General features: G+C 34.7%; 4 non-coding genes and 4 pseudogenes across 4 annotated transcripts; 3 read left to right on the top strand and 5 right to left on the bottom strand.

Moving 5' to 3' along the window:
* Positions 1–394: 394 nt before the first annotated feature.
* LOC120579885 (DNA-directed RNA polymerase subunit beta''-like) lies at positions 395–3,959 on the bottom strand (annotated as a pseudogene).
* Positions 3,960–5,468: 1,509 nt separating this feature from the next.
* On the bottom strand, positions 5,469–8,686 carry LOC120580294 (DNA-directed RNA polymerase subunit beta-like; annotated as a pseudogene).
* A 1,037-nt stretch (positions 8,687–9,723) lies between these two features.
* On the top strand, positions 9,724–9,794 carry TRNAC-GCA (transfer RNA cysteine (anticodon GCA)). Its single transcript has one exon. It is a non-coding gene; the product is annotated as a tRNA-Cys (tRNA).
* Positions 9,795–12,622: 2,828 nt separating this feature from the next.
* TRNAY-GUA (transfer RNA tyrosine (anticodon GUA)) lies at positions 12,623–12,706 on the bottom strand. Its single transcript has one exon. It is a non-coding gene; the product is annotated as a tRNA-Tyr (tRNA).
* Positions 12,707–14,934: 2,228 nt separating this feature from the next.
* Positions 14,935–17,351, top strand: LOC120580295 (photosystem II CP43 reaction center protein-like; annotated as a pseudogene).
* Positions 17,352–18,701: 1,350 nt separating this feature from the next.
* Positions 18,702–18,771, top strand: TRNAG-GCC (transfer RNA glycine (anticodon GCC)). Its single transcript has one exon. It is a non-coding gene; the product is annotated as a tRNA-Gly (tRNA).
* A 101-nt stretch (positions 18,772–18,872) lies between these two features.
* On the bottom strand, positions 18,873–18,946 carry TRNAM-CAU (transfer RNA methionine (anticodon CAU)). Its single transcript has one exon. It is a non-coding gene; the product is annotated as a tRNA-Met (tRNA).
* Positions 18,947–19,536: 590 nt separating this feature from the next.
* LOC120580059 (photosystem I P700 chlorophyll a apoprotein A2-like) overlaps positions 19,537–21,648 on the bottom strand; it is a 2,198-nt pseudogene continuing 86 nt past the window's right edge.

The following is a 21,648-nucleotide window of genomic DNA, read 5'->3' as shown; positions in this document are numbered from 1 at the left end:
TATAATTGACAACTTTGAGTTCCAGATTATCCCTTTCCTGGAATAGATCTTGGGGAAAAAGTTTTATAAAATCGATACTGTCCGGTATTTCATATAAAATTACAGGTCGAACCAAAACAAAATACTTTTTCTTGGTAGTTGCGATCCATTGGACATAGATCCAATTATTAATTTTTTTTGATTCCTTCCGTTTTTTTTTTACCGTTCCGGGTGGTATCAAGATAGAACTGTGTCGGGATATCTTATCCTCTCTCCGGGAAAATGGATATTTCCAGAAAATAATTTTAATTCGATTTTTTTTTTTTCTTTTCTAATCGGACCAATCCGCCTACTCGACTTCTTATATTGAAAGTGATTGGTGTTCCTATTCCAACGAGACTATTATTCCGTACCATTATGGAAGAAGATTCGGGTAAAATATGCACTTCTTCGGGAATAAAAAAAATCGATCTACTTTGATTTGGTATTTTGGCTTTAATTCTTTGATTCCTCGATACTCAATGAAATCTTCTTTTTGAAAAACGGAATGAATTCCTACAGTTCTATATTTAGTAATTCCTGAATTCTGTCTTCTGTATTGAGGATCATCGAAATAAGCAAAAATACTATTTCTATGAAAAATACCATTGATAGGTATTTCAATGGAAACACCAAAAGGGCGCATTAGTTCGTTCTTTCGTTCTTGAATCGATTGGAATGGAATAAGAAATCGATTTCTTCGTCTTTTGGCCAATAAATAAAAAGTATCGTGAAAAATAGCAGGATACATTAAATGAGAATGATCCGTACATATCATTTGATTCAATATTGAATAATTGCTAATCCCTTTTCTTTTGTACCAAAGGTCTTCAAACTTAATAATTTGAGTTTTACTTCATCATTACTTACTAAAAGATTAGAAATATTTCTTTTTCCAGTAGAAAGAGAATCAATGTTAATTTGATCTTGATCCTTGCGAAGTAAAAAATGGATTGTATCAGACCTGCACGACTTTCCTGATAAGATCCATAAATGACTTGTTTTTGGTAAGATATGTACATTACTATACAAAAATTCGGATGCATGGTACACATCGGTACTCCAATGCATTTCCCCTTCTGAGTCAGAATAAATATGTTTTCGAACCCTTTCTTTCAAATTAAAAGTAGATGTTCCCGCGCGGATCTCAGCAATCACTTGTTCTGATTTTACATATTGATCATTTTGAACTAATAGAAAACTTTTTGGTGGAATAATCACGTTATGTATAATATCGTCACTTTCAACAGTTACATACAAGTCTATATTACATATAAAAGCAGGATATCCATGACGTGTACGTGTAGGGTGAACTAAATCTTCATTAAATTTTATTTTTCCATTCGAGGGGCTCGCGCATATTCCGCAGTACCCCTGTGAATACTCCACCAGTATGAAAAGTTCTTAATGTTAGTTGAGTTCCCGGTTCGCCAATAGATTGACCAGCAATAATACCTACAGCTTCTCCCAATTCTACCAGGTCCCATGAATAGGACTCCGCCCATAACACAATCGGCAGATCCAAGACGTATTCCTACAGGTAAAGGGGGTTCGAATAAATATTGGTTGTGTTTGAAAAGTTATGAATCGATTGATAAGTCCAATTCCAATATCTTGATTTCTAACGACAATGCACCGTGAACCGATATATATATCGTCTGCTACTACACGACCAATTAATGTTTGTATCAAAATTCTTTCTGGTATCATTCCATTTCGGGTATTTACAGAAATCCCGCGAATCGTACCGCAATCTGTTCGACGTACAACAATGTGTTGAACCACTTCAACAAGTCGACGTGTAAGATATCCAGCATCTGATGTTCGTACAGCAGTATCCACAACCCCTTTACGGGCTCCGTAGCAAGAAATTATATATTCTGTTAAAGACAGTCCTTCCCGTAAATTGCTTTGAATGGGTAAATCAATCATTTGTCCTTGTGGATCTGACATTAATCCTCTCATTCCGACTAATTGGTGCACTTGAGATGCATTTCCTCTAGCTCCTGAAAAAGACATTATATGGACTGGATTAAAGGGGTCAGTCATCCTAAAATTAGGATTCATTTCTTGTCGCAAATATTCGCTTGTAGCATACCATATTTCAATGGATTGGCGTAATTTTTCTACCGCATGTACATTCCATAATGATTATGTTTTTCCAAAATAGAACTTTGTTGTTCAGCATCTTGGACTAGCCATCCTTTAGAAGGTATTGTTAAAAGATCATCAATTCCTAATGAAATAGATGTAGCAGTAGCTTGACGGAACCCAGAGTCTTTACTTGATCCAGGATGTGTGATGTATATGCCATTCCGAAATGGTCTATTAATCTGCTAATAAGTCGTTTAATGGCAGTTCCACCTATCACGTTATTGTGAAAGACTAGATTGGCCCGTTCTGCCATAAGTACCTCCATATTCCACTCAGTGGGATTCGGTTCGACAATGAATTTGAGTGAATGATTGGAAAACTTCCTTTTCTTTATGTTTATTCACGTAGAAAATAGAAAAGATGCTAGTTGACCTGAATTTACGCCAGTATCATAACATAAATTTACCTAGCTTGGATATCAACACTAACCATCTATATGATTAGATACCATATGAATAGGCTCGAGAAAACCTTGTATAGCTTCTTCAATTTCTCGATAAAAGAAATATGACCAACAGTGGTTCTAATGTATATACAACGAATTTCTTTTTTATACTTCTTATTACTAAATAATGCCCATAAATTTCATAATAGGTACCAAAAGATTCATAGTGAACTTCGATAGGAACTTCTCTTGAAGACATAATGCATTGATCTATTCGCCACCGGAGCCAAAAAGGACTATCTAAATTTATTCTTTTCTGTCGATAAGCTCCAATTGCATCATAGGAATTGCAAAAAAAGGGTTCTTTTTTTTTCATATACTTAGAGTTATTATTGCTAATTTTTTCATTTTTAGAATTTCGGCAATTAAACGGATTATACCTGTTTGCACAAATACCTCGACGATTTCCGCTAGTTAATACGTAAAGTCCTATAAGCATATCTTGAGTTGGTACGGAAATGGGATCCCAATAGCCGGAGACAAGAGGTTTGTATGAGAAAACATAAGTAAACGAGCTTCTGCTTGAGCCTCCAAAGATAAAGGCACATGAACAGCCATTTGATCCCCATCAAAGTCTGCATTGAATCCTTACACACTAATGGATGTAAACAAATAGCACGTCCTTCTACTAAATAGGTTGAAATGCCTGTATGCCCAATCTATGCAAAGTAGGCGCTCTATTCAGCAATACTGGATGCCCCGCATAACTTCTTGAAGTATTTCCCATACAATCGGTTCTTTTTCCCGTATTTTACTCTTAGCAACTCCTATGTTCGAAGCAAAATGTTTTCGAATTAAACCACGAATTAGAAATGTCTGAAATAGCTCTATTGCTATTTCGCGGGGCAATCCACATCGATGTAATGAAAGTGATGGACCTACGACAATAACAGAACGCCCCGAATAATCAACTCGTTTTCCAAGCAGAGTCTCTCGAAATCTTCCCTCTTTGCCCTCAATTATATCTGAAAACGATTTGTAAACTTTATTATGACCGTCCTCATTGGTTGTCCGCGGATTCCATTATCAAGGAGTGTATCCACGGCTTCTTGTACCAATTTTTCTTGACACATTACTAATTCCCTGGTGTAGATCTACTTGTTGTTAATAGGTCAATAAGAGTATTGTTCCGATAGATAACTCTTCTATAGAGTTCATTAATATCCGAACTCATTAGTTTCCCTCCATCTATTTGAATAATTGGTCTCAATTCGGGAGGAAGAACTGGTAAGAGAGATAAAACCATCCATTCTGGTTCTATATTTGTTCGGATAAAGTGCTTAACTAATTCCATGCGTCGAACCAAAAATTCTTTCTTCTTCCTACTTTTCGATCTTCCCATTCATTTTCATTTTCATTGTCGGCGGATCCCTCTTCTCCTAATTCTTTCCATTCTACCAACGAAGAATCCATAATAATTCTTAAATCCAAATCAACTAATTGTTCTCGTATAGCACCTGCTCCACTAGAAATTTCTCTATTTCGAAATGTATCGAAACCTTGAGTAGCAAAAAGAGTGGGATACTGTATTTCCAAGATTGGATTTCGTATTCGAATGAACCTCGTAATCGTAAGAAAGTAGGTTTTTTAACTACGGGCCTAGCAAACGAAAAATTTGGATAGGATCCAATAAGATGGATCTCCCCTTTGAAAATCGGACGTGAGGGTTTCCTCTCATCCGGCTAAAGTATTTACACACAATAAAGATAAAGAAAGTGGTTTCCGTTTTCAAATTTTTGAAAACCTCTAAATCTAAAATAAAAAGGTTTACTCTTTACTCAAGTTATCAATACAGACGAAGCAACATTTCATTGATACATTCTTCTTTGTTTCTGAATTCTTTATGCAATTCGAAATTACGACAGAAATTCAATGTAAAATTCTTGAGTAGTCTACCTCCCTTCGAACGAAGAATCCTTTAAAATATACTTTTTAATAAAAAAAAGGAATATCCTCGAATTCATAAGAGATTTCTTTGTCTATGTATCATACCATTTGATCTTTTAGGTCAAGACGTCACCTCGACGGTTATGCCACGATGTCTTTAAGCCTATATGCGATAGATAGACTTCGGCAATCATGATATATTATATTTTATTCTTTGAACTTAATTTAAGTTCTTAAAAAAAAAGAGATGAAATAATTAATTCCACAAAAAATAATTTTTTTTTTTCACAAGGTACGTACGGTTATAAATAAATATTTATTTGTTACTGAATTGACCATAGACCAATTCCCTTATTGATTTGGGAGTATTCAATACACCCATGAATTCTGAGCTTCATGTTACTCATCCCAAGAGACATGCCAGATAGAGGACATTCCAATTTAATTGAATGGAATGACAGTTTCTCATTTGAAATCTGTACAATAAGAATTTTTATCAAATCACACATCGCAGTATACTAGACCTTCTAATTCTTTAAGAGGTTTATCTAAAAGGCTCGCAATATAACTAGGAAGACGTTTCAAATACCATACATGGGTTACTGGACATGCTAGTTTTATATACCCCATTTGATACCTACGTACCCGAGAATCAACAAATTCTACTCCGCATTGTTCACAAAATTTGGGTTGGTCTTTTTTATCTCCGATTACTCGATAATTTCCACAAGCACAAATCCCACTTTTTATAGGCCCAAAAATTCGTTCACAAAATAATCCATCTTTTTCAGGCTTATTGGTTTTGTAATGAAGAGTATAGGGTTTTGTTACCTCTCCAACAATTTCTCCATTAGGTAGGATTTTTTTGCCCAAGCACTTATTTGTTCAGGAGAAACTGATCCAATTCGAAGGTGTTGATGTTTATACTGATCAATCATAGAATAAAATTTCTGATTCAGTCCAATTAAACTTCCTTCCTTTGAATCTGGAAGTCTTTCTCAGATACAAGGAAATGATTCAGTTCCAGAGCCAAAGATCGTAGTTCTCGAACGAGCAATCGAAAAGATTCTGGAGCATCCACAGGTTTAGGTATTGTTCCTCCAATAATCGTAGTTCCGAGTACTTCTTGACGAGCTTTAATATGATCAGATTTATAAGTCAGCATCTCTTGTAAAATATGAGCAACACCGAACCCTCGAGCGCCCAAACCTCCATTTCGCCTACCCGTTGTCCTCCTTGTTTCGCCCTTCCTTTAAGGGGTTGTTGTGTAACAAGTGCATAATGTCCACTGGAACGTCCATGTATTTTATCATCAACTTGATGAATTAATTTCAAAATATAAGGCTTTCCTATTATAACAGGCTGTTCAAAAAGATTCCCTGTTCTTCCATCAAATATTCCGCTCTTTCCCGGATACTCGGGTTCAAATATCCATGGATTCGATGTTTGTTTACTGGCTTCATATAATTCAGAAAACACAAGTTTTCTGGAAGCCTCCTGTTCATATCTCTCATCAAAAGGTGCTATTCGATAATGTCTATTTAGCATACTCCCAGCTAATCCGAGTGAACATTCCAATATCTGTCCTACATTCATTCGTGAGGGTACCCTAATGGGTTGAAGACCATATCAACGGGTCTTCCATCTTGCAAATAAGGCATATCCTGTCTAGACAAAATCTTTGAAACGATACCTTTATTTCCATGTCTCCCGGCCACTTTATCACCTACTTTAATTTCACGTTTCTGTGAAATATATATATGAATCGTTTCTGGATTATAGCTAGAACCTGCTTTTTTTTGGATCCATCTCACATCAATAACTCGGCCCTACCACCTATAGGTAGTTTTAGACAAGTTTCCTTTGAGGTCGATACCTGAATCCAAGTATAGCTCGTAATAATCTATCTTCCGGAGCATATGAGGATTCTTTCGCCATTTGAGGCGTTAATTTACCCACTAAAATATCCCTGTTTCTACCCAAGATCCCAGAATCACAATTCCATTTTTGTCTAAATTTCGGAGTAAATGGGCTTCTAGATGTGGAATTTTATTAGTGATTCTTTCAGGACCATGGCTTGTCACATGAGTCTGAATTTCATATTTACGTATGTGAAAGAAGTATAAATATCTTCATAGACCAGACGTTCACTAATGAGTACAGCATCTTCAGAATTGTAACCTTCCATGGCATATAAGCTACTAATACGTTTTTTCCCAAAGCGAGTTCACCGCCAACAGTAGCAGCACCATCTGCTAAAATTTGCCCCTTTTTTACGCATTTACCTTTATGAACCCGGGATTTTTGATGCATGCAAGTATTTTTGTTGGAACGTTGATATATAATTAATGGAATACTTAGAGAATTCCCATTTCCAAATAAAATGATCTTGTCAGTATCGTTATAAACGATTTTTCCGGCGTGTTCGGCTATAGCGGGAACTCCTGAATCTAAGGCACTTGGCGTTCCAATCCAGTTCCAACAATGCACTTTTCGGACCGAGAAAGAGGAACTGCTTGACGTTGCATATTAGAACTCATTAAAGCTCGATTCGCATCATTATGCTCGATAAAAGGAATCAGGGAAGCTCCAATAGAAAAATATTGGAAGGGAAAAATACTTCGAAGATGAACCTGTTCCCATGCAATAGTTAGAAATTCTTGACGGTATCGAGCTGGAACAATCTGCTCCTCCTGAATACCTCGATTCAGTGCTAAAAATTTCCCGTCGCTACCATATAGTATTCATCTCTACTTGGTGATAAATAAAGCATTCGTATTCGTTTTGATCTCTCAGAAATTTCAAAAAATGGACTTTCTATAGACCCCAACGACCAATCCTTGCGTGAATTGCCAAGGATCCAATAAGTCCTACATTGATTCCTTCCGAGGTGTCAATTGGACAAATGCGTCCATAGTGACTAGGATGGATATCCCGTATCCGAAACTAGCAGTTCGCCCGTCAATCCTCCAGGACCCAAATAACTCAATTTCTCCCATGAACTATTTGGGTCAATGGATTGGTTCGATCTAAAACTTGAGATAATGGGTGTAATCCAAAAAACGATTCATAAGTGGTTGTTAATGGAGTTGAAGTCACTAAATTCTGAGGAGTCGGTATCAATTTATATCTAATTGCTCCAGATATAGTTCCTCGAATTATATTTTCTAAACGAACGAGAGCCAATCCAAATTGATCTTGTAATAGATCTGCTACGGAACGAATACGTTTATTTTTCAAATGATTCATATCGTCAAGTGTACCCATTCCAAATTTCATTCCAATCAAATGATCCGCAGCTGTCAATATATCTCGCGGTAACAAAATGTATTGTTCTCGGGTATATCAATATTCAGTCTTCGGTTCATATTTCGGCGACCAATCCCCCTAATTCACATCTTTGTTGAAAAATTTTTTTGTAATTCCGTACATAAAGATTCCGGAAATATGGGATCTCCGCCTACACAAGCAAATTGTCGATAAAACTCCAAAATGGCATTTTCTTTTGACCCTATTTTTTTTCCTCCTTTTCATTGAGGAAAGATATAAAAATTTCGGGGTAGCAAACGTTCTCAAGAATTTCGCTTAAATTCGAACCCATAGCTGATGATAGAACTAGAATAGATATTTTCTGTTTCCTACTTACACGAGCCCATATCCTTGCTTTTCTATCAATTTCTAACTCTAATCTTCCCCCCCAATCTGATATTATTGTGCCGGTATAGACTGAAATTCCCTTATGGTCCAACTCTGAACGATAATAGATACCAGGGCTTTGCAATATTTGATTGATTACAATTCTGTATATTCCATTTACTATAGAAGTTCCCAGGGAATTCATTAGAGGAATGTTTCCAATAAAATAATTTGTTCTTGGATATCCCTACTGTTTTTCCAAATTAATCCCGCGGATATATATAATTCAGAGGAATATGTAAGTGATTCATATACAGCATCTTTTTCTTTTATCGAGGGTTCTACCAATTGATATGTTTCCACAAACAACTGAAATTCAATTTCTTGATCCGTATCTTCAATTTTTGGAAACTTAAAAAGTTCTTCTGTTAAGCCCCGATCAATGAATCTACAAAACCTTCAAATTGTATTTGATTCAATCCGGGTAGTGTAGACATTCCTTCATTCCAACCCAAGCATTTTCAATTTCCCCATTTATTTTATAGAAAATATCCCGTGATTTGCTGTCATTCTTCATTGAATCACATGAATCGATTTAGCAATAATGGAATTTCTGGTCTTTTTACTTTACTGAATCACATGAAATTTTACCTAACGACGTCTATGAAATACCTATTATGAAAACAGTAGATTTTATACTCAAATTGGAATTTGCAACAAAACAAACAAATAGAATATAACTTGTAATATAAATCGAAACAAATTGATAAATTTCACCTAGACTTGGGATATTTTATAGTAGTAGTATAGTATCTTATTACATAATTCTAATTCGATTGATACCCAAAAATGAATTCAGGATTTGTTTGGCTCCATGAGATAAAGATATCCAAAAAAAATAATCAGAAAAAATATACAATTTATTTATTTTTTTCGAATTTGAGAATATGATTGCAGTGCATAAAAAGACTTGGATTTATTAAACATGCATAGATCTAACTTCAGCTATAACTATCTCTATATGTCTCTTACTTTATTGCAGTCCTATTTGTTCGGGACAGCACATGTTATGTTGTGTTCATTTATTTTTCTATTCATTCATTAATCTATTTAATGAAAAATTGGCAAAAAATGAAAGCACGAGAATTTATCGAAAATTCCCTATAATATAGGTATATGTAACAACGAAAATGCATGTTCTGGGGTTGACATATATTAACAGTTGCTGTTATAATTGAAATAGAGAGGGATTAAAAAAAAATAATAATAATATTGATTGGTAATAATATTGATTGGTTATGTATCAATTTCTATTTTTTTCTCATTAATAAAGAATAGATTAAGATTCAAGAATTAAGAATTATTCAGGAATTTGTAGTTAACGGTTGCTATTTGTGCTGAAATTTTGACTTTTCTTTTGTGACTGAAAGGTATAGGTATACGTTTGTTTTCAATAGAAAAGGGGAGGGATTAAAGAAAACGGAATTTAAGATACAAACACATCAAAAAAAAGAATTTTAGAAACCCTTTTTGTTTTTTTGAGAGGAGGAGGGGTATTCGGATCTATTTTTTTGTATTATTTTGGCGATATGGCCGAGTGGTAAGGCGGGGGACTGCAAATCCTTTTTCCCCAGTTCAAATCCGGGTGTCGCCTAATCGATAAGAGAATTCAAATAGTTTATTTCGTTTTGTTGATATAGAAAACTTTTTCTTTTTTCCAGCACAAGCTAGTGTAGGAATAAGGGACTAGTTTGATGCTAAATTCTAAGCATCGGGAAGTTTGTTCTCTAAAATGTTGTAAATATTTTCGTCTCAGATTCAACGAAAAATTCATTAGAGGGATGAAAAGGAATAGATCAATCTTGAAATGATAGTCCTTTTATTTCACTACTATTGTAGTGTCCATCTACTTTATTGGGTCTTTAATTAGATTGGATAGGGATAGCTCGGATGGGAATATAAGTCCATTTTAAGTTAGGGAAGGTGTTGAAGAAAAACCTTGTATACAAACTTATGGTAAAGTATATGAACGCTTCTTCATTTATTCCATATTAGTTAGATTAATGAAATTGAATATCTAATTCGATTTTTTTTATTATTATAATATTGAATTTCTTTATTTATTATTATATATTAATATTATATATTAATATTATATTAATAATAAATCCAATTCAAAAGAATCCATTTTTTTTTCTAATCTCTAGTAAAAGAATTTTAGAGGATGTTTTCCAATTGTTTTAGAGAACGAATCGGGAGACAATCAAATGGAATAAGAGATGCAAATAAGAGTCTGAGTATGCAAAGAAATCTATGCTTAATTTAATATTCTTTCAATTCTACTAGAAATCAGGTAAGAACTTGTTAGATGTTCTAATTGGATGTTTCGTCAATGGTGTTATGACGGAATCTTTTTTTGACTCTGTACCAGCGATTCCACTATTATTATAAGATATTATAAATTTTAGTGAAAAATAAAAACGAAAATAATACAAGAAAAATTAGTAAACAATAATAAAAATATTTCTTCATATTGATAGAGATAGGAGACAAAATTTACATGGATATAGTAAGTCTTGCTTGGGCTGGTTTAATGGTAGTTTTTACATTTTCCCTTTCCTTGTAGTATGGGGAAGAAGTGGACTCTAAGAGGACTACTAATTGAGTTAAGGGATCAAAATGTCTCAATTATTTTATAGCTAAGTTCTTCCATTTTTTAACTATTGCATTTTGTTATTTTATTAATACTAATTAATGAAATGCAATTCGATACTTCATTTCGAAACTCCATTGTATTCCAGTGGTGGAATATAATATTGAAAAAAAAAATACTCTTTAAATCAAACAAATATTTGAATTGTTCCCATCTTATTGTCCCGGGAATACAGATAATTGGAAACGGATTACTACTCCAAACTTAATTCTTTTAAGATTTATATTTCGATGAACTGGTTACCACCAATCTTTTCTAAATATGAAAAACTTTTTCATCGAATCCCCCGATCAGTTGTCAATTATTTAATCAATTTAATCAATTCATTTTTTTGGAATACTAAAAATAAAAAGATTATTTTTTTTTTTTTATCGGATTATGAAAGAATGTGAAATCTAAAATTCAAATAAAAGAATAAAATGTATTTTGATTATTTCAGATTGATTGGAACCAATACAAATATAATAGATTAGATCAAACAAAGAAAAATGTGGACACTATGGAATTGAGATTCCATAGATATCTATAGATATACCCATATGAAAGAAATATTTAAATTGGTCCATCCATATTATATTAAACTTCTTTTTTTTAAGTAAAACATTCCATTTTTACCATACCATAATAAATAGTATAGTAGAAAGAAATAGATTTGATTTCTTTCTACTATATACTATAGTATATGGATTTCATAGAATTCTGCTGATTGTAGTCTGATCATTTTATTTAAAAGAAAGACCCGAAATGGAAACCCTTTTTCTTTATTCAATCATTGTTATCGCATTGATAAGAAATCAGAAGTCATGTTTAATTAAAATTAGTTACTTTGACTTACCGTTTTTACGTAAATTATAAGTAAAAGGCAGTAGGAACTAGAATGAAGAGTGCAGTAGCTATAAATGCGAGAATATTGACTTCCATAATCTCTATGTTTTCTTTCTCTTTTATTTCGAATAAATACTTCGGATTTAATCCATAGAAATGAAAATCTTTCGTCAGTAAATTCAGTGGTATAAATTTTATCTCGATGATATAAAATCGGATCAATATCACGAATAACAATATCTGAGCTATCAAATCAATTCATCGTCGAGAATTAAATAGTATAACATAGGAAGATCTTTTATCCATACCAAAAAAAAAAAAATTACTTTCTGATGCAATGAAAAATTCCTTTTTCTTTCTTCGTCCGAACCTTTACCTTAAACTAAAAAGAAAAAGGAATCCCTGTTAGAAAAGAAATGAGATTTTTTTTCTTTTTTATTCCCTTTCACATACGAAATCAATTGATATTTTTGGATTTGTATCCATCGGGACTGACGGGACTCGAACCCGCAGCTTCCGCCTTGACAGGGCGGTGCTCTGACCAATTGAACTACAATCCAGGGAAAAGTTGTATAGCATACATATTCTTACTATTTCATTCAAACCTTTGTTTTTCTATTTTAGATTCGAACCCCTGTACTGTAACTGAAAGAGGCAGACTTATATATTGATATTTTTATGGGTCTGCACTTTAAGCGAGATCGACACGGATTATTCGCAATCCGTTCCTTATTGCTAACTTGATTGAAAAATAAATGAATCAAGGAAACAAAAAAGACTCTTTTTTTACTTGAATGCTTTCCTAAGACTTTATATTTTAAAATCCCGATAGGAATTTTTCAATAAATAGCACTCGAGATTTTATTCTTCTGTATGGGAGCCCATTGGTGATTTTCAGAGAACACCAAATGGGTTATATCATTGCATGGTGGATCAGTAAATTTTGGGCCGAGCTGGATTTGAACCAGCGTAGACATATTGCCAACGAATTTACAGTCCGTCCCCATTAACCGCTCGGGCATCGACCCAGGAAGAATCAATTTTAGTCTTTATTGATAATCCTTGATCAATTTCCTTTTGTAGTACCCTACCCCAGGGGAAGTCGAATCCCGTTGCCTCCTTGAAAGAGAGATGTCCTAAACCACTAGACGATGGGGGCATACTTGCCCGACCTCCATTCTACTATGTTCATACATAGTATGAACAGTTTTTTGAAATTGTCAATATAATGATATGATTCGATCAGAAGGATCTTTCAGAATTCCTTAAAATTTAGATTTCGAAATTGTTCATTCCAATCACCAATCTATAAAACTATAAAAAAATAATAATCTACTCTTAAAAAAAGAATGTGAAAGAAAACAAAAGAAAGAGAGAATCCTTTCAGGGAATGATTGATTTTCTGGAACAGGCGCGGCATTAACACCTCATTTCTTTCACTTTCATTCAGTGTTAAGAAGATTGAATTAGTGGGTACATGTATCAATGAAATGAATTTTGTGTTATGATGAAGATGATTTCAATTCGAATCGGTTTTGAAAAATCCATTCCATTGATATTTTTCAAATCCAATATCAAAAATCCTTTTTTTAACTATACTTACTAGGTAAATCCAATTTATTGTTCGTTAAAAAGTTGCTATGTAAAAAAAAAGATCTATTCTATATATATAATTTATATATAATTTGAGTATATGCAGTAACAAATAGATGTACTAAACTCATATCCATATTGGATGGTTCCTTATTCGGGAATTGACTCAAATGGAGCCCTTTAACTCAGTGGTAGAGTAACGCCATGGTAAGGCGTAAGTCATCGGTTCAAATCCGATAAGGGGCTTTTTTGTCAAAAAATGACAACAGTAGTATTCCGATTTGAAGGAAGAATAGAGATATTCTTGATATTTGTAAGAAGTTTCTCTTTGTAAAAAAAACTAAGGAATAGTTGAATTTCATTAAAAAATCGAGTTTTTATTCTATTAAATTATTGTTATCATTCGAATGAATTCGAATAGAGTAAACTCATTCTAGTTAGAAAGTGAAAGAGTATTCTTTTCTATATATATTAGACTGTGATATTTCCTTTAATTATAAGATATTCCTATCCTATTTTCTATTATTCCAATCAAAAATGGGAAAGATTCTAAAAAAAGTAAGTGGACCTAACCTATTGAATCATAACTATATCCACTATTCTGATATTCAAATTGGATAGAAATGAAATTCGAACAGTGGATCTTTTTTGTTTTAATATCTCTTTAGTTCGGACTCCGCAAGAATCTGTCAATATTTCGGATTAAATCTTATTGTTCCTAGGAATAAATTGATACTCCTCTTCTCCACGCAGAAGGGTTTATTCTAAGTTCCAACATATAAGTCATTTTACTTTAAAAATATCTTTATTTCCGAATACAAGAAAAGATCAAATTAAATTTCTATTATTTCTTTAAGATATAAGATATCTATAAAAAAAATAGAAAAATCCATCAAATCATGACTTCGAGTATCAAATATTTAATTTTCATATCTATGCATACTAAATTTTTAAAGCAATTAATGGACGAAACTTTCACTTAGAATCTATTATTTTTAATAAAACTCCATACAATATTAAAAAATCTGATAGATAGATAAAATAGATAGATAAAAAAATATTCGAATTTCTTACCTCGATCTGCAAAAAGGTATACTTTGTAATTTTTTTAATCTGAACGAAAGAAAAATACAACTAAAGAGGACAATAAAAGAAATTAAAGTAAAATAGAAAGTAAAAATAGGATTCTATAGTAGTTTCCTAGACATACAAATTAGAAGAATATATAAACTTTTTTTTATTTCACGAACAAGATTCAAGAATAATATTATTTAATATTATTTGATAAAAGGAGAGTAGTCTGTCTGGGGATCTGCTGGTAACAAAAGTGATAAAAGGGATCATTTCATTTGTTTCTGGAATAGTTCTTTAAAAATTTATTTATCAGATTTACGAATCATAAGACAATTCCCGCGTCATGACTTCATGACTTAGGGAATTTTTTAGAATAGAAAGGAATAACCAATTAAGTTAATGGATTTGACCTAGATTAAATATCAATCGACAAAAAAAGTATTTTTCTATTCGAAACCCAGTAGAAAAGAAGGGACAGTCTTTGAGAAATCATATCATATATAAAATGAAAAAATCCTCGAAGGTTCTATCCCTGAAAATGCTAGGGGGTGTTCGGAAATGGTTGAAGTAGTTGAATAGGAGGATCACTATGACTATAGCTCTTGGTAAATTTACCAAAGATGAAAATGATTTATTTGATATTATGGATGACTGGTTACGAAGGGACCGTTTTGTTTTGTGGGTTGGTCCGGTCTATTGCTCTTTCCTTGCGCCTATTTTGCCGTGGGGGGTTGGTTCACAGGTACCACCTTTGTAACTTCATGGTATACTCATGGATTGGCAAGTTCCTATTTGGAAGGTTGTAACTTCTTAACTGCGGCAGTCTCTACTCCTGCTAATAGTTTAGCACACTCTTTGTTGTTACTATGGGGTCCTGAAGCACAGGGAGATTTTACCCGTTGGTGTCAATTGGGTGGTCTGTGGACTTTTGTTGCTCTCCACGGTGCTTTCGGATTAATAGGTTTTATGTTACGTCAATTTGAACTTGCTCGATCTGTTCAATTGCGCCCTTATAATGCAATCGCATTCTCCGGTCCAATTGCTGTTTTTGTTTCTGTATTCCTGATTTATCCACTGGGTCAGTCTGGTTGGTTCTTTGCGCCTAGTTTTGGTGTAGCAGCTATATTTCGATTCATTCTATTTTCCAAGGGTTTCATAATTGGACATTAAACCCATTTCATATGATGGGAGTTGCTGGTGTATTGGGCGCTGCCCTACTATGCGCTATTCATGGTGCTACCGTAGAAAATACGTTATTTGAAGATGGTGATGGCGCAAATACATTCCGTGCTTTTAACCCAACTCAAGCGGAAGAAACTTATTCAATGGTCACCGCTAACCGCTTTTGGTCCCAAATCTTTGGGGTTGCTTTTTCCAATAAACGTTGGTTACATTTCTTTATGTTATTTGTACCAGTAACTGGTTTATGGATGAGTGCTCTTGGAGTAGTCGGTCTGGCCCTGAACCTACGTGCCTATGACTTCGTTTCTCAAGAAATCCGCGCAGCGGAAGATCCTGAATTTGAGACTTTCTACACCAAAATATTCTCTTAAATGAAGGTATTCGTGCGTGGATGGCGGCTCAAGATCAGCCTCATGAAAACCTTATATTCCTGAGGAGGTTCTACCACGTGGAAACGCTCTTTAATGGAACTTTAGCTTTAACGGGCCGTGACCAAGAAACTACCGGTTTTGCTTGGTGGGCCGGGAATGCCCGACTTATCAATTTATCCGGTAAACTACTGGGGCCATGTAGCCCATGCCGGATTAATAGTATTCTGGGCCGGAGCAATGAACCTATTTGAAGTCGCTCATTTCGTACCCGAGAAGCCCATGTATGAACAAGGATTAATTTTACTTCCCCATCTAGCTACTCTAGGTTGGGGGTAGGTCCTGGAGGGGAAGTTATAGACACCTTTCCATACTTTGTCTCTGGAGTACTTCACTTAATTTCTTCTGCAGTATTGGGCTTTGGCGGTATTTATCATGCACTTCTGGGACCTGAGACTCTTGAAGAATCTTTTCCTTTCTTTGGTTATGTATGGAAAGATAGAAATAAAATGACTACTATTTTAGGTATTCACTTAATTTTGTTAGGGATAGGGGCTTTTCTTCTAGTATTTAAGGCTTCTTATTTTGGAGGTATATATGATACCTGGGCTCCAGGAGGGGGGATGTAAGAAAATTACCAACTTAACCCTTAGTCCAAGTATTATATTGGGTTATTTACTAAAATCTCCTTTTGGGGGAGAGGGTGGATTGTTAGTGTGGACGATTTGGAAGACATAATTGGAGGGCATGTATGGTTGGGTTCCATTTGTATACTTGGTGGAATCTGGCATATCTTAACTAAACCTTTGCATGGGCTCGTCGTGCACTAGTATGGTCTGGAGAAGCTTACTTGTCTTATAGTTTAGCAGCTTTATCCTTTTTGGTTTTATAGCTTGTTGCTTTGTCTGGTTTAATAATACTGCTTATCCTAGTGAGTTTTATGGTCCTACTGGACCGGAAGCTTCTCAAGCTCAAGCATTTACTTTTCTAGTTAGAGACCAACGTCTTGGAGCTAATGTAGGATCCGCTCAAGGACCGACCGGTTTAGGTAAATATTTAATGCGTTCTCCGACCGGAGAGGTTATTTTTGGGGAGAAACTATGCGTTTTTGGGATCTGCGTGCTCCCTGGTTAGAACCTCTAAGAGGTCCTAATGGTTTGGACTTGAGTAGACTGAAAAAGACATACAGCCTTGGCAAGAACGTCGTTCTGCGGAATATATGACTCATGCTCCTTTAGGTTCTTTAAATTCCGTGGGTGGCGTAGCTACAGAGATTAATGCAGTCAATTATGTCTCTCCTAGAAGTTGGTTAGCTACTTCTCATTTTGTTCTAGGATTCTTCCTATTCGTAGGTCATTTATGGCACGCGGGAAGAGCTCGTGCAGCTGCCGCAGGATTTGAAAAAGGAATTGATCGAGATTCGGAGCCTGTTCTTTTCATGACTCCTCTTAATTGAGACATGAAATACAATGCTTGACGTAAGAATCACTTTGATTTTAGTATACATATTGGGTTGAGTCGAGCAGATGATATTGAAAAATATATTTTTTTTCAATTCATTTATATGTAATATCTAATCTTTTTTCGGGCTCGGCTAAGTGGTGATATAGTCGAGCCCGAAAAAACCGAGCTAACCTAAATCAATAAAATTCAAAAATACATTCGCTAAGAAAAAGGAGAGAGGGGATTCGAACCCTCGATAGTTCTTTCGAACTATACCGGTTTTCAAGACCGGAGCTATCAACCACTCAGCCATCTCTCCAAAAGCTAATTTCTATTTTATCTTTATTCCACTCAAGAGAACATGACCATACGAATTAATACCCCTTTTTATCTATGTATGATAAAGTGACTTTATTGGTCTAGTTCTCTCTCTCCGTATATATATATGCATGATCCAGCATGCTCTTTTGTGAAGTAAAAAAACTACCCTCGATCCACGCCTCAAAAGGGGTGTCATCTAAAATCAATGGATTAATGATAAAACCTCCATAATGCGTTTTTTCTTTTTTAAGGGGTCAAAAGGGATTGGGGATCAAATGGTATAGTTCTTTTGTTGGTAAATTGGAGGATTAGAAACATGACTATTGCTTTTCAATTAGCTGTTTTTGCATTAATTGTTACTTCATCCATTTTATTGATTGGTGTACCTGTTGTATTTGCTTCTCCTGATGGTTGGTCAAGTAATAAAAATGTTGTATTTTCCGGTACATCATTATGGATTGGATTAGTATTTCTAGTGGGTATTCTTAATTCTCTCATCTCTTGAAACTTTTCATTCTAGATTAAAAAACGAAATGACCCTCCCCCCCGAATTCTTTCGGGTTGTGAGGCACATTAAAATGAAAATGGAATATATAAGACCCACAAATAAAGAAAACTAAAACATTATTATTAATGGGAGGGGTCAAAATAAGAAAATAGAAAAATATGGGATTCCTATTATCTAGGGGAATATATTCGAATTTATTTTTTATATTTTAGAAATCTGTAATTCTACTTTTTAATTAATTTAATTAATATATAGATCTATATTATAGATACAATACAATATATCAAAAAAAAAAAATTAACAATATACCAATATATAGATATATATACAAATAAGGTCTATTTAGAATAGAAAGATATATAGTATATATATTCTATATAGATTATAGAATCTAATAGTTATATATTCTATTCTAACTATAGATCTATCTATAGATCTATAGATTTCTACTTTTTTTTAATTATTCCTAATAGATATCAGACACAGTTCTGCACAAATAAAATTTTAAAGTATAAAGTACATAAAAACAAAAATGCGGATATAGTTGAATGGTAAATTTCTCCTTGCCAAGGAGAAGACGCGGGTTCGATTCCCGCTATCCGCCGTTGCTTATGTATTGAATACGAAAGTAATAGTATATTTATATTATAAAAAAATACTATATAAATAGAGTATGGTGAATTCCATTTTTTTTTTTCAAAAATGTTGCGGAGACGGGATTTGAACCCGTGACCTCAAGGTTATGAGCCTTGCGAGCTACCAAGTTGCTCTACTCCGCGATAAGAAGAAGAATTGACAATTAATGAAAAACAGAGATTGAATGTGCCCTCCACCATATCTGTACAAATAGAATAAACCATTTATACAGAATGGTAAAGGACCGTCCTAGGATCGCTAATCATCAAATAAATAAAAAAAATGAAGATAATTTTTTTTATTTATTCTTACCAACTCGATCTTGTTGCACCGGGCAACAAACCTTCGTGAACCATTTCACGAAGTATGTGTCTAGATAATCCAAAGTCTCGATAATTAGCTCTCGGTCTTCCGGTCGAAAAACAACGTCGACGAAGACGTGTAGGTGCACTATTACGCGGTAGTGCTTCTAACTTTCCCTGAATTTCCCATTTCTCACTTAACGACTGAGCTTTGCTTATTTCTTTTTTAGAGATCTTCGAATCAAATGATATTTTTGTTCCAATTTTTGCCTCTTCTTCTCCCTCTCAATCAAACTTTTCGTTGCCATGATGGTTCATTTCCTATTAGTATCAATGATAGAAGTCGGATCCTGGATGTAGAAATAGAAGAAGGTGGTTTCCCTTCTTCATACAAAGAAATGCTATTTTTGCAGATACAATAAAGAATCAAATTAACCAAATTTACCTGATGTAGAGGCAATCAAGAAAGCCGCATAGGTAAATATATAACCTACCGAAAAGTGGACTAATCCAACCAATCTTGCTTGCACAATGGAAAGAGCCACTGGTTTATCTCTCCATCAAATCAAATTCGCCAATGGTGTGCGTTCATGAGCCCATGCTAAAGTTTCGATCAATTCCTGCCAATATCCGCGCCATGAGATTAAGAACATAAATCCAGTAGCCCAAACAAGATGTCCAAATAAGAACATCCACGCCCAGACTGATAAACTATTCATACCAAAAGGGTTATATCCATTGATAAGTTGTGAAGAATTTAACCATAGATAATCTCTTAACCATCCCATCAAATAGGTAGAAGATTCATTAAATTGTGAAACATTACCCTGCCATAATGTAATGTGCTTCCAATGCCAATAAAAAGTAACCCATCCAATGGTATTTAACATCCAGAAAACTGCCAAATAAAATGCGTCCCAAGCCGAAATATCACAAGTACCACCTCGTCCCAGACCATCGCAAGGAAAACTATAACCAAAATCCTTTTTATCCGGCATTAACTTGGAACCGCGTGCATCCAAAGCACCTTTTACTAAGATCAATGTAGTTGTATGTAAACCAAGAGCAATAGCATGATGAACCAAGAAGTCTCCAGGGCCTATTGTTAAGAATAGAGAATTACTATTCTCATTAATAGCATTTAACCAACCAGGCAACCATATGCTTCGCGCCGCACTGAGCGCCGGACTATTCGTTGAAGATAAAAGTACATCGAACCCATATGAAGTTTTACCATGAGCAGATTGTATCCATTGGGCAAATATAGGTTCGATCAAGATTTGTTTCTCCGGAGTCACAAAAGCAAGCATGACATCATTATGGACATAAAGTCCCAAAGTATGGAACCCAGAAATAGGCTGGCCCAACTTAAATGGGATATGATAGCTTCTTTGTGCTCTAACATTCTTGCCAATACATTATCCTCATTCTGTTCGGGATTGTAATCCCGAATAAAAATATCGCTCCATGAGCAAAAGCCCCTGTCATAATAAATCCTGCAATGTATTGATGATGAGTATATAACGCAGCTTGAGTAGTAAAGTCTTGTGCTATAAACGCATAAGCAGGCAAAGAGTACATGTGTTGAGCTACCAAAGAAGTAATGACCCCTAATGAGGCTAGAGCAAGGCCTAATTGAAAATGAATTGAATTATTGATTGTGTCATAAAGACCCTTATGTCCACGCCCAATCTACCCCCGGAGGAATATGTGCTTCTAAAATATCTTTTATACTGTGCCCAATACCGAAGTTAGTTCTATACATATGACCAGCAATGAGAAAAAGAATTGCAATAGCTAAATGATGATGTGCCATATCGGTCAGCCATAAACTTTGCGTTTGAGGATGGAATCCCCCGAGAAGTGTTAGAATGGCAGTTCCCGCGCCTTGCGAAGTACTAAATAAATGACTACTAGAATCGGGGTTTTGAGCATAAAGATTCCACTGACCTGTAAAAAGTGGACCTAATCCTTGAGGATGTGGTAATACACTTAAGAAATTATTCCATCGAACATATTCTCCTCTGGATCCTGGAATAGCAACATGAACTAAATGCCCTGCCCAAGCTAAGGAACTGACTCCAAATAGTCCTGACAAATGATGATTGAGGCGGGATTCGGCATTTTTAAACCACGAAACGCTCGGTTTCCATTTCGGTTGTAGGTGTAACCAGCCCGCTAGTAAGGATATGACAGAAAGAAATAATAGAAAAAGAGCTCCAGTATAAAGATCTTCATTAGTACGTAAACCGATTGTATACCACCACTGATAAACACCGGAATAGGCGATATTCACTGGGCCAAGAGCACCCCTCGAGTAAAAGCTTCTACAGCCGGTTGACCAAAATGGGGATCCCAAATTGCATGAGCAATAGGTCTTACATGTAAAGGATCCTGTACCCATGCCTCAAAATTTCCTTGCCAAGCTACATGAAAGAGATTCCCGGAAGTCCACAGAAAAATTATTGCTAATTGTCCGAAATGAGAAGCAAAATATTCTGATAAAGACGTTCCTCAGTAATATCATCATGACTTTCGAAGTC

This window comes from Medicago truncatula, chromosome 4 (genome assembly GCF_003473485.1).
Source record: "Medicago truncatula cultivar Jemalong A17 chromosome 4, MtrunA17r5.0-ANR, whole genome shotgun sequence".
NCBI classification, from domain to species: domain Eukaryota; kingdom Viridiplantae; phylum Streptophyta; class Magnoliopsida; order Fabales; family Fabaceae; genus Medicago; species Medicago truncatula.
The sequence above is the reverse complement of the archived record's forward strand: the minus strand, read 5'-3'. Positions and strand labels throughout refer to the sequence as shown.